A 12,680-nucleotide genomic window follows, 5' to 3' on the forward strand; every position below is an offset into this window, starting at 1 on the left:
TGCTCCTTCACAAAATCCCTCTAGAGTTCCCCATGACAAATATTCCTGTGTCACAGAGGTATGGCTTTGCTCTAGGACCCTAGATTCTCCTCTTGCATCTGTTCAGATCTTGAGCACCCTCTTGATCCTCTATGATAATCTCTCTAGCTAGTTGCATCCATTGGGCCATGTCAATGGGGATCCATGGTCTCCATGTCAGGGCAGTCTGTAATATACTTCTTAATTTTTGTGGTAGTAAGGATCAAATCTAGGGTCTTTGGCATGCTAGGCAAGTACTCTTTCACCTACGTACATCCCCAGCTCCAATATCTTGATCAGCTGTACAGTCTGAACTGGCAGCATTTTAAATCACTCTATATGTGAGTTGTAGCACCATTGCCAAGTACCATGTTTGTGCCTTGAAACTTAAAGAAGCCACTAAGCACTACGTCATTTTCTCAGTGTCAGGCTTTGTGAGGGACCTTTTTTGCTTTTTTCTATTTAGGTCTCATTTGATAGTGTACCTCAAGTCTTGACCCTCTAAAACCTTCACCAATGTAGCAGGTCCTTTAATATCTGTGGGGTTTTTCTCCTACTTCTTACCATATGGCTTCCTAGTAGTGCTTCTAAAAATGTTTACTTCTTGCTCCCTAGATATAACTGGCATTGATATTTTCCATATGGCAGATCAGTGTGTTACCTGCAGAATATTAACACAATAAAAATTTCTTCAGTCTACTCTGTAAAGACCTTAGATAAGAAATAACTTCACACCACTCTTTTTTTGTGTGAGCAAAGTGAACTTTGCTCGGTTGTCCTTACCAATAAAAAAGAATGTTCTTTTTATATCAATGGCCATAGACCAAGTGCCAGAGGCTGTGCTGCTCTGATCTAGGAAAGATACTACATATGACGCAGCTGCTGAAATTTGGGTCATGGTTCATTTAAATTTATGGTAGTCCGTTGTCCTCTGCCACAATCCATCTGCTTCTTGCAGCGGATAGGCAGGTGACTTGATGGGGTCTACCACCCCTATATGCTTTATGTCTTTGATGGTGGCTCTCAGTTCTGCAGTTTCACCTGGGATGTAACATTGCCTTGAGTTTATTATCTTGGTTCATTGTGGGAACAGTTTTAAGACAATCCACTTAATATGTTCTTACTCCATGGGTCAGGGAAACAATGTGAAGGTTCTCTCAGCTACTAAGAATGTTTACCCAGGGCAGGAGAGACGGCTCAGCAGTTAAGTTGTCTGCCTGTAAAGCATAAGGACCTGAGTTCAGTTCCCCAGTACCCACATAATGCCAGATGCACAAGAGGGTGCATGTATCTGGAATTCATTTACAGCAGCTAGAGACCCTAGTTTGCCCATTTTCTTTCTCATAAATAAATTTTCAAAAATGTCTACCCAGATTACTACAAACACCATTCCATTTATCATCAAGATCCCATTCAACACCCCATCCAAAGACTGCAAGGGACGGGACTGCCTTTCCTGAAGCAGAAGACTAATATTCCTGTCCCCTCCTTGCCCCACATACAATTACACCAGCAAATTGACAAATGCACTTTTGAGGAAGGATAAGTAAGACTGTTTATTATACTTTCAGTAAGACACTGGTTTCCTTTCTTAAGCAGACTTCTTTGCCTTACATTGGTGGGTTCTAGGTCTCTTCCTGGCTCAGATTTGGAAATTAAATGAGAACCATGGCTAAGCAATTCCAGTCATGGGCATGTTTAATTTCCCCCCTTCATTGGCTCCAGCTCCTATACAACTGCCAGTGGATGAGGAAAGGTGGGCTCAGATGAAGAAACATTGTCAGGGTTGCAGTAAGTAAAATCCAGGATTGGAAACCAGGCCTCTGGACCCCAAAGCCTCCTCTCTGAACCACTATGCTTATACTGCCTAAAAAGAAATGAAAGGCCTGGAACTGATGAGCATGGAGGACTGAACTAAAGTTTCCTGTGTCCATTGTTTGTTTAACTTTTCAGATTCTTTAGATCTGAGAGGGCCAAAGAGAGTATTTTGCACATTTTCTTTAAAGAGAGGACTGTCACCTCTGGGCTCCTCAAACAATCTCTCTTTAGGCCCAAGGGAATAAGCATTATGACTGGTCGGGCCATGTCATAGGTCCAGCCTGGGGACAGTGCAGGTAGGGATAGAGTCTCTTGTCAGAAGAAGGCTCCATAAGAACTACTGCTGTGGGCAGCTCAAGACCACTGCTATCAGCAGCTATGACTTTGGCCAGTCCCAGGCACACTGAGAACTCACCAGCGTTTTAGTCCCTGGAGAAGGAAAGTGATTTCCAGCCCCAAGGAATTGCTCACCTCAGAGAACTTCAGTCTATAAATAAAACTGTCCATTAACCTAAGACAGGCTAGGCTGCCTTCAGTCCCTAACCTATTAAATACCAACAAAGCTAAAGGCAAAACTGGAAGAGAGAGAGAAAAAACCGATCACCCCTCTGACTCAACATTACTCACTAGCCATGACTAGTGTGAATATGCATGACCAGACACCAACACAATGAGATGCCTGCAACAGGGAGCTTTGTTGGCCTCAAAGGTGGAGCCACCCTCTGCCTGTTGACCTCCTGGAGTTGGGATAACAGTCCACAAAACTGCCCTTCCTTGAAACCTGTGTGGTTGCCTTCAATGTAATAGTCGTAGCTAACCACAGAGACGCATGAAGCATGAACCGGATGCTGCATCCAGATCTTTCTTTACATGTTCCATCTCACCTGATCGTCACAACACTGTGAAACAAATGTCGCTATCAGCAGTCCCATGAGAACATTGGGGCTGATTGAAACTGGGCTGGAAATGCTGAGTTTGCTCTCATCTCATCTCATACTACTTTGTGTCCCCGGGGCAATGACCTTTATCACTGCATCAACAGAGTCTCTTTACTCTGTGATTCCAATTGAGCCCGCCTTTGCTAGGCACTGGTTTGAGGTGTGGAGCCAGAAGAAAGGGCCAAGGGTTTACTCCCGGTATCTTTTCCTGCTGGCCCAGTGGCTATGTCGCTCATGCCCACCAAAGTTCCAGTGCAATGGCTCTACTTCACACCGCAGAGTTGTGTTGCTACCCCTACCCTTTCTGATGGAAAGGTCACAGTGGCTCTTGCTAGTCTCTGGGAACTTCCCTATCCCTTAGTACTTACCTTTGCCTTACCGCTGAAAACTGTCCCTTTGTTAGAACCCCTCAAGCTAAACTCTGAGTGCACATCCTTTCCTACCAGAACCCTCGCTGACACACAGTCTGTTGCAGCCAGCTTCACGATGCTGGCAGAAAACTCCCTACTAAGAGCAGCTTGTTGGAGGAAAGGGTTGATTTTGGCTTCCAGACTTGAGGGGAAGCTCCATGATATAAGGGAAAATGATGGCATGAGCAGAGGGTGGACATCACCTCCTGGCCAACATCAGGTAGACAACAGCAGCAGGAGAGTGTGCCAAACACTGGAAAGAGGAAGCTGGCTGCAGTGCTCACAAGCCTATCTCAAAAATACACCACTTCCAGGAGGTGCCAATTTCCAAATTGCCACCAGCTGGGGACCTAGTGCTAAGTCAGAACACATAAGTTTATGGGGACACCTGAATCAAACAACCACAATCCTCCACTGGCCCCCATAAACTGGCAACTGTCCATGATGTGAAATGTAATACATTCAGTCCAACTTTAAAAGTCCCCATAGTTTTTACCAATCACAATGCTGTTCAAACATCCCCATGGCCCAAGGTCTTTTAACTGAGCCATAATACCAAAAAAAAAAAAAACCATAATGGCACAGAATAAACATTCACACTGCAAATTATGGCACTGGGCACAACAAATAAAAATTGAACCAAGACAAGATTTAAGACAAACAGGGCAAACAACAAACTCTGTAGCTCCAACTCTGACAACTCTAACCAGTGACGAGTCTGTCTGATAATTCTAATGAGGGACAAGTCTCTGGAGTCCTGTCCCTCCAGCTCAGACACTCATAGCCCCAGGTATACGCCATCTTGTGCCAGTATCTCTCCTTGGCAGCCATCCCACAGTCCTGGCATCTCCTTTGGGTCTCCACTGCAACCCATGGTTTATCCTCATGGCTCCATCAGGTCTCCACGCAGGTAATCTAACGAGCCTGCTTTGCACTGCCCATGGCCATTTCCAAAATACAAAACCATGTTGCAAATTCAATGACCCTGTCTTGCCTGCACTTATTAAACTCTACAATACCAAGTGAGCTACCAATTTGTTAAAGGTGGGGGCGGGCAGAGGACAAAGCAGACATTGAAGAATAGGACACTCCTTCAGCATTCAGGCCCCTTCAAAAGAGTCTTCCTTCTTCTTGTTGTCCCAATGCAGGTCAGCTGGCCCAATCTCAATAATTGCAGTCTCTCAAATAATTGCAGATGAATGGGCAACAGTTTCAGCCCAAAGATTTCATTTTTTCTGTGCTATATTCCTCTGCTCACACCAGTCCATTTCTATGCAATGCAACCCTGCACAAGTTCTCAGGACACAGGCAAGCCTCTCACACAAACTGCTTTGATCTCAGTCCAATCAAAGCTCTTTCTTATCCTCATAAACCAAACCTCACAGTCCATAGTACTTAGTGCATTCAAGTCTTTCACTCCTGACTAGAATAGTCCATAAAGCTGTATTTAAAGCACTGCAAGAAGGGTCTTAGACCAAGATTTCGAATCTGCCCACACTCCTCCTGAAAATCAGTTCCAAAAAGCCAAAGCCATAGAATCAGGTTTCTACCAGCAATGACCCCACTTCTCAGTACCAATTTTGCTGTTACAGTCAGCTTTGTGTTGCTGGCAGAAAACACACAACAGCATCTTGTGGGGGGCAAAGGTTTATTTTGGTTTACAGACTCAAGGGGAAGCTCCATGATGGCATGGGAAAATGATGGCATGAGCAGAGGATGCACATCACCTCCTCGCCAACATCAGGTGGACAACAGCAGCAGGAGGATGTGCCAAACGCTGGCAAGGGGAAGCTGGCTATAACACTCATAAGCCCATCCCAATAATACATCACCTCCAGGAGGCACCAATTCCCAAATTGCCACCAGCTGAAGACCTAGCATTCAAAACACATAAGTTTATGGGGGACATCTGAATCAAACCACCACAGAGTCTAAATTTGTTGCTTACACTATCATAACTAACTACCTTCAGCAGCCTGACTCCAGAACCCATATTAGAACACTGTCGAATTGGTTAAGGCACTAAACAAGGCCACCAGTAACAGACAAGAGATGAGCTCAAAATTTCAAGTCCCCAACTTTCCCAGAAGCTCCCATTGAAACAAGTGTGATTTTGGACCCCACTTTGTCCCCAGTCAAGGTCAGCCCCATATGCCTAGCATGGCGAGAGCCACTATGAGAATGACCCATCCAGAAGCTCAAGAGTTTAGCTGAAGGGTCTCTCACTGGCCTGGAGCTTACCAGTTAGATTAGAGTGGCCGGAGCTCTGCCTCCCCAGCACTTGGGCTTACAGGCACGTGCCACTGCAACTAGAATGTGGCCCAGAGGTTGGCGGACCACACCAGCCCTGAGATGGACTCTAATAATATCACTACACACTTCCTGCCTTGCCCTCTGCTGGCCCTTAAGACAGATTGCCATCCTCTCCTTATCCTTCAACCCTTGCTTGAAGTGAAATAACACAACTCAGCTCAGGCCCACATCCCAGCTGTACTCGGAGGGGGTCACATTAACCCAAACAAGAGACAGTCCTGTGTCGGATTCACGCTTTCTTATGAGAACGTGGACTTCAGAAACGAAGATAGGAGGTTTTGTTTGAAGAAACACAAATACTGTCAATTAAACATTAACCATCCTTAAGACCTCTGGACACTCTGACACCACGAATCTGTCGCTGGATACATCTTCCCACACAGACTCCAAGTTTGTTGTCTTGTCTTCTCTCTACCTGCTCCTCCTTTCAAGAATAAAAGGCTCTTTGATTATGTGTGGGCACTTGAGTTTGTTGTGCTGGTTTGTACTTCTTCAATGCAGAGCAGTCTGTCCCTGAACTTCATTTAGCAAATATCCCTTCATAACAGCGACTCTGGGAGCAGCTGCCAAATCAGTAGTCAGGTGTCACACATAAGTGTGATAAGTGAGATAAGTGGTCACTTCCATAATGTATTTGGAAATCGCCCCACCACCACTGTGAGGGTAGACAGCTGGGGGAAATGCGTACGTGCCAACTAGCTGCAGGGATGGGGGAGTGAGCGAGGGGCAGACACAGGTTGCCTGCCAGAGCATAGAGGGCGAAGCACCCAGCCTGCGTTAAGACTCTTCTGTTCCCCCACCTACCTGCTGACCTCTCCCTGGCCTTCACTTCTGCATCTACTAAACCCATGGTTCCCAAACCATGGTCCCCAGACTAGCAGCAAGGGCAACACTCAGGAACCAGTTAGAAATGCAAATGCTTGGGTCTTACTCAGACCTACTGAATGAGAAACCGGGCATGGCACTCGGCTCCATGCGCTGTGAGAAACCCTCGGGTAATTCCGACGCATGCTCCAGTTTGAGAATTATTGTCTTTAATCAGCTTTCTACCATCTGCCCACCTACTGCGAGAGCAGATGCAAAAAAAGTTTCTAGGTCATAGATACCTAGCCCTGGGTGCTCTTATATTTTAAAAATACTGTGTAAAAGGCCAGGCCTGGTGGTGCACGCCTTTAATCCCAGCACTCAGGAGGCAGAAGTAGGAGGATCGCCATGAGTTCAAGGACACCCTGAGACTACATAGTGAATTACAGGTCAGCCTGGGCTACAGTGAGACCCTACCTCAAAAATACATACATATATATATATATATATATATATATATATATATATATGCACATGTGTGTGCTTCAATCCTCAGTAGCTCTCTGCATTATCCTTTAAGTCAGGATCTCTTACTGAACTTAGAGCTCACTGATTTGGCCAGTCTAGCTCGCCAGTGAGCCCTAGGAATTCCCTCTCTTCCTCTGGCTCCCCAGTACTCAGATGACAGGCACATGCCACCATCGTTTACATGTGTGCTGGGGATCCAAACTCAAGTGCTCACGCCTGCGTTTACCCACTAGGCCATCTCCCCAGCACCCCCCCCCAATATTGTTATGAAGTTCTTGTCTCTCAAACTTCCACATATGATTTCATTTTCTTGTTGTTGTTTGTTTGTTTTAATTTTTTTATTTATTTGAGAGAGAGAGGGAAGGAGAGAGAGAGAAAGAGACAGAGAGAGAATGGGAACGCCAGGGCCTCCAGCCACTGCAAATGAACTCCAGATGTATGCACCACTTTGTAAATCAAGCTTATGTGGGTACGGGGGAATCTAACCTGGGTCCTTAGGCTTCGCAGACAAATGCCTTAACTGCTAAGCCATCTCTCTAGGCCTTATTGTTTTGTTGTTGTTGTTTGAAGTAGTGTCTCATTCTAGCCCAGGGTGACCTAGATGTCCCACTATAGCACAGGCTAGCCTTGAATTCATAATCCTTCTGCCTCATCCTCACCATCATTTGCCTGCCAAGTGTCTTTTGATAGTCAATTTTCTCCTGTAGATGCCTAAAACCCTCAGAGTGGCCCCTTCCCTGAGTCACAAAATTTTAAGACTTCATATGTGTGAGGTGACATCATTATACTTTCTAATGTTCTGAACTTCAGCATACTATATGTTTTCTTTATTATGCTAACCACCTTCTATTTATTTAGTCATATTTATTTTACTCCCTTCCCCCCAGAATATAAGCTGATGAAATAGGGGTCTCGTTTACTCACTTGCTATATCTCCAGAACTTAACAGTGTGCCCAGCATGGTCACAGTCAGAACTGTCTAGAAGAATGTTCTGTGCTGATGGAGATGTTCTGTATCCATTTTGTCCAAGATGGCAGCTGCTGGCCATATGGGGTGTCTATTTGGGCACTTGAAATGAGGCTAGTATGACTAAGATACTAAATTTTATATTTTGATTCAATTTAACAAATTCACTTCAGTTTAAATAGCTATGTGTGGCTACTTCCTACTGTACTGAATAATAGCTCAGCTTTAAACACTTAAAAATATAAATATATTGAATGAACAAATGAATGAATGAACTCCATATCAAAAACACTAAGAATGTGATTTTTTTAAATCGTTACTTGGCCTTAGAGCAAACTTCAGTAATTCCATTTTAGGAAGTTGAGGATGGAGGGACCAGGGCACTAACTGGTGGTCTCTTCCCACTTTGAGTGGATTCTGACAGCACTAACAAGGCTGCCTGTAAATTTTGGAAGTTATGAAGATGGAGGGAACTTGATCTTCTTTTTGACAGAGTTGAAGTGCATGAAAAGGAATAATACCAAACTTAGATTTAGATTTATATTCAGATTTAGATACTTAGACTTCAACATACTTTAGAAATTAAATTCTCAGAAATATAACTTCTTAATGTACAAAACAGAACTCATGTGGATAAATATGCCAACATTTAGAGTGCAGAATGTGTTCGTTCCCCTATTTTATGGGCAAACATTTGCCAAGTCCCAAGAGAAATCTATCTGCTTCAAAATTTGTTTCTTTGCCTAAAATATCCCCACCTCTATAATTGGGCTATAGCTCCATCACAAAGTGCACACCTCACATGTATGAAGCCATAAGATCAGTTCTCAAAACTGCCATAAAAAAATAATTTTAAATATCTCCATTCTTTTTACTGTTTGAATGCAAATTATTTAACCTTACCCTAGCCCAATTTGTCTGTCCTTCTGTCTTTAAGATTGTCCCATATGTAATTTCACACTGAAAAAAACAGTAATCATTTTGGTTAGTAATAGATGATTTGACACACTATAAACTCTGATTAGATATACTAGCATATAGTCACAGCCCAAACTTCCTTTTCTTCAAAATAAGAGATAAGCTAAAAATGAGATCCAAGGCTCCTTCCAGCTCTAAAATTGCTACATCCTTTGGTTAAAGAGTTTCTAACAAGGAAGCATGTGGCCTAAATGTGTCATCTTCATTATTAGAAATATCGCAGCACTAAATTGGGCTCTGATGTCTCAAAATAGTCCCAGGATTTAATAACACATCACGGTTTCCTCTCTTGATTTGTGTCTCTAACTTGACTGCTCTCTGTCTTTCTCCCTCCCTCTCTCTCTCTCTCTCTCTCTCTCTCTCTCTATCTCTATCTCTTTCTCTTTCTCCCTTCCTCCCTCCCCCAGCATCTTAATTTCTCTTGCTTGCCATACCCCTTTCTTTTCTCAGTCTGGATGCTCCCCAAAAGCCTTAAGCATCAGAAGACAAATGTGATTGTGAGCAGGAACACAGCATGAACCGTGCAGAAGGGAAAGGCTTCTCCAGGATGCATCATCAAGTTGGCCCGTGTTAGAGGTGACCGACTTCACTGAGTTTCTGAGGAGCCTTAGAAATCGAAGCAGACGAGGAAGTTATCTCATTCTCACTGGTCAGAGGGAGGCTTCACAGAGGCCAACTGCCCCATACTCTTAGTGTGTGTGCCTGAGCACTGACCTGACCCCCGTGTGGGGAGTCAGAACGTTCCAGCATCGGATGGAGTGTGCCACAGCAGGAGGCTAGCACCAGCCATGCAGCACCTGTGCAGAGCTCACAACACCTGCACAGATTTGGTTGCCCAAGGATGTGAAGAGGTGCACAGGATAATACCATCCATTTCCTGAACTTGTTTTCATGTTACAGCTCATGCCAGAATCCCCTTCAAGATGACAACCACCCATAACTCTGCGGAGGCCGTTACAAGTTCCCTCTGCAGCATTTGCAGCTGAACCCAAAGCCATCATAGCGTTCTTCATCTGCCTCCTTGAGCGCTCCTGACCAGCACCTACTGTACAGACCTGGGTTGTTTGGTTAGCAAGAGATTGTGAAGCCGGGCGTGATGGCACACGCCTTTAATCCCAGCACTCGGGAGGCAGAGGCAGGAGGATCACCATGAGTTCGAGGACACCCTGAGACTACATAATGAATTCCAGGTCAGTCTGGGCTACAGTGAGACTCTACCTTGAAAAACCAAAAAAAAAGAAAGAGAGAGAGAGAGAGAGATTGTGAATATTGGAATGTCAGCACTGTCTGCCAAAGAGGGCCTTCTGAAACACCTACATAATATTCTGAATTCTTAAGTTTGTCTCTGTTTGTGTGTGTGTGTGTGTGTGTTTGTGCATGTGTGTGTACCAGGATCTCCTGCTGCTGCAAATAAATGCCAGATTAGATGACATTTTGGATCTGGCTTTACAAAGGTGCTTAAGACTCTAACCTGGGCTGGCAGGGTCTGCAAGCAAGCACCTCTGACCACAGAGCAATCTCCCCAGGCCAGATATTTTAACTTTTGAAACATTCCTATGTTGATAATGGGCTGACTCAACCTGTCATGTCCTGCTTTCAATGCCTCAAACCCAAACACACCAGCCAAGTCATTTCTCATTCCTAGTTCTCCCATTCAGATTAAAGGCCACAGCTTTCATAGTCAATACTTTGCCTTCTGCCTGTGCCTCACCTCAATTCACCACAGGTAATGATCTTAGTGATGGAAACATTGGAGGCCGGGTTATACCCACTCCAGCTACCCCCAACAGTCCTTATGACCAATGACCAGGGACAGTGCTCTAAATTTCCAGTCCCAATTACGATGGCCTCAGTTCCTGGGCCAACTCTTGCAGGTAGCAAGTGAAATATGGAAGAAGAAGCCAGTGTAAGAATGAATTCTCAAGGTAACACTGCAATAGCTCAGTCCCGAGCAGTGTTCTGAGGAGTTTCATGAAAAACCTCTGAGAGGTGGGCTGGAGAGATGGCTTAGCGGTTAAGCGCTTGCCTGTGAAGCCTAAGGACCCCGGTTCGAGGCTCGATTCCCCAGGACCCATGTTAGCCAGATGCACGAGGGGGCGCACGCATCTGGAGGTTGTTTGCAGTGGCTGGAGGCCCAGGCGCCCCTATTCTCTCTTCTCTCTCTCTATTGGCCTCATTCTCTCTCTGTCTGTCCCTCTCAAATAAATAAATAAAACAAAAAAAATTTAAAAAAAAAAAAACTCTGACAGGTGGCCAGATGAGCACTGATGAAGGAATGCCAGGCTAGCTCCCTGCATCGCCAGACTATGCATGTGTGAATGCAGTGTGAGGTCCCATAGTGACTCACACCACAGCAAACTGGGGGTGTCTGCGCAGGGCTGACTGCTAAGGCAGTGACTGGAACAAAAGAGCTTAGAGTGGTGCAGGTGTCTCATACACCCTCTCTGATGTCCTTGGATCTGTCTGCCCAGGAATCATTCCAATTAACAAGGTCACCTTTCACCCTCATATGTGTGAGCCAGTTCATGCCACAAGGGTAAGATTCTTTCCCTCTCTCTCTCTCTCTCTCTCTCTCTCTCTCTCTCTCTCTCTCTCACACACACACACACACACACACACACACACACATTGAGAATCGCAAGAAAACAAATTGCCCATGGATTTTGTTTCATAGTTTATTCTTTATTGGTTTTCTTTCTCCCAGTTTTCCACTAACACTGGAAGAAATACCTCCAGAAAGAAGATGAGGAATAAACCTCAAAGGAAGTACTTGGTACTAAGTCTCCAGCCAAGGAAAGGTGCCTCTGTCACACAAATTGTTTTTATTATACCTAACCTAGTAGAGCCTGAATTCCCCAAATACAATCAGGACAATAACTCTCCTCTGGGATAGAAAAGTCACACTGAGCAGTGCCAGGTGGCATGAACTGCGTGTGGAAGTCTGGTGGACTCAGAAATCATTGGTACATGGACAGAGGGTGTTCTCAACTTCTAAACAATTACAAGAGGACGGGATCTCTTAAGGCACTACATAAATATCACATCACCAATGCTCTTTTTGTTTTTACTTCAGAACCAAATAAAAGTGTTTATTAACCGTAAGGTTGTTTTCTATCACTGAATGAATTACTAAGCAACTGCAAACCACTACTCTGAGGAATGGCAGACTTGATTCTGAGTAATTGATATAATAATTAGGTATAAAAATTATTCATTGCATGCTGCCAGCTAAAGCAGAGGATTCGTTCAACCATTTCACGATACAGCTCAACATAGAATATTCTTCTCTGTGACTTCTCTCCTTGAAAAACACAGGAGATGCACCCTTTGTCCTAAGCCAATGTTCAGCGGCTGGTATAACAAAAGTGAAATTCCTTAAAAGTTGAGTCAAAATCACAGCAGAAGACCAATGCCATATGGTTCTCATAATGTGCATAGCCAGTCAGCAAATCAAATTAGATCTTCTTTTAATGTTTCTCATGCCAAAGGTAATTATTTATTTCTAGTGCAATTTTTGTCATCAGTAGACTTTGGTAACTCTTGTGGTTTGAATGTAAAACACCCTCTACAGGGGTTAGAGAGATTGCTTAGCAGTTAACATGCTTGTCTGTGAAGCCTAAGGACTCATGTTCATTGCTCCAGGTCCCACATAAGCCAGATGCACCAGGAGATGCAAGCATGCAAGGTCACACATGTGCACAAAATGGAACATGCGTCTGAAGTTCGATTGCAATGGCTAGAGGCCCTGGTGTGAAAATTCTCTCTTTCTCTCTCTCTCATAAAAAAAATTAAATTCTTAAAAAATAATTTTAAGGGCTGGAGGGATGGCTTAGTGGTTACGGCATTTACCTGCAAAGCCAAAGGTCCCAGGTTCGATTCCCCAGAACCCATGTTAGCCAGATGCAC

Source organism: Jaculus jaculus, chromosome 7, assembly GCF_020740685.1.
Source record: "Jaculus jaculus isolate mJacJac1 chromosome 7, mJacJac1.mat.Y.cur, whole genome shotgun sequence".
Taxonomy (NCBI): Eukaryota; Metazoa; Chordata; class Mammalia; order Rodentia; family Dipodidae; genus Jaculus; species Jaculus jaculus.